The following is a 1621-nucleotide window of genomic DNA, read 5'->3' as shown; positions in this document are numbered from 1 at the left end:
GCCCCAGTGTTGGACTCCACTCCACTGCCCATGGCCCCACTCTGCACAGTGCCTGGGTTAAGAGTTGGCTGCAGCCAAGGCAACACAGACTGGAGATTAAGTGAGCCTAGAATTTCAAAGGTCAATGATTTCAAAGAAAAAATTGGCAGAAAAAGCAGCCATCACTGAGGGGCACAGAGCGGCAGTAGCTAACCCAACAAAGAGCTCTACCACCAGGACAGAAAAACAGTAAGCTCAGGATCATGGAGAAGGGGAACCACGTTCTTTTTTAAAGAACTTTGGGAAGTTTTCACATGGCAAATATTTCCAAATCTGGTTTCAACATAGCCAAGGACATGCAAGTGAGTAAATGCTTTATCCACATAAGAGTAAACACTCTATCTTCTTTGTGCTGCACAAGTCACAGTGATAGAACTGCCCTCGAATCCCCAGTGCAGGCTCCCTGAAGTGATCTCCAACAGTTCTTTCTTAGGTGCCCTGCTATCTAACCTTTGTGGGTCTCTACTTCCTTATCCATAACATAAGACATAGCCAGGCTTCCCATGCTGTAGGACTGTTGCAAAGTCAAAACAGAAAAGGGGTCACAGATGAGCAGTGGCTTCCGGACTGGGAGATATATAAAGCAGGTATGGGTTTGTTCTTATGATATCATTGTTGATACATCCCTGTGACTTAGGTTACCACAATGTGGCTCTGAGGATTCAATGAAATGGTATCTATGGAGACTTCGCACCAGTGCTAGCACATAATATGTATCTCTGTATGTGCTGGCTGTGGTCATCATCATCATGATCACCCTCCCTCCATCACCATCACCACCAATAGAACCACCATCACCACCACTACTGTCTCACCACGACCATCAGCACCAGCATCACCCTCCTCACCACCACCATCCCACCACCACAGTCCTCTTTGTAATTGCCATGCATTGCTCATTTTAAATTACAAATGTCCATAAATGGTGAACATTCTCTTCCCTTGGTTCATGGGCTTTAGGCTGTTCGTGTTTTCTTTTTGAGTCAATGTCTGAGCCACCAAGAAACATTAGAAAAGTGAGCAATGGGGCGCCTGGGTGGCGCAGTCGATTAAGCGTCCGACTTCAGCCAGGTCACGATCTCGCAGTCCGTGAGTTCGAGCCCCGCGTCAGGCTCTGGGCTGATGGCTCAGAGCCTGGAGCCTGTTTCCAATTCTGTGTCTCCCTCTCTCTCTGCCCCTCCCCCATTTATGCTCTGTCTCTCTCTGTCCCAAAAATAAATAAAAAACGTTGAAAAAAAAAAAAGAAAGAAAAGTGAGCAGTAAGGCTTTCTCTGACACCCTGAGAGGTTCTTCTCCTCTAAGAGAAAAGTACTGACGGATGTGAGATGACTCTGCAACCCATGCACCCTCTGTCTTGTTTTTGTTTTTGCCCCATCTTCATTCTTGTCAGCAGCACTCACACAGGTGCTGTCACCATCAGCCTGCAGCTTTGTAGGCGGAAATCTTCAACCAAACAGTCACAGAGCAGATTTTCATTAGCCCTGCAGCTATTCAAAGGTGGTTTACCCACCTGTGGACAAATGAGAAGCATCCCCCCATCTTCCTTCCAAGGATTCATAGTGTCAGAGAATGTGCATGCTGA

Source organism: Prionailurus viverrinus, chromosome A3 (assembly GCF_022837055.1).
Source record: "Prionailurus viverrinus isolate Anna chromosome A3, UM_Priviv_1.0, whole genome shotgun sequence".
Classification (NCBI taxonomy): domain Eukaryota; kingdom Metazoa; phylum Chordata; class Mammalia; order Carnivora; family Felidae; genus Prionailurus; species Prionailurus viverrinus.
Note: the sequence above shows the minus strand (reverse complement) of the source record.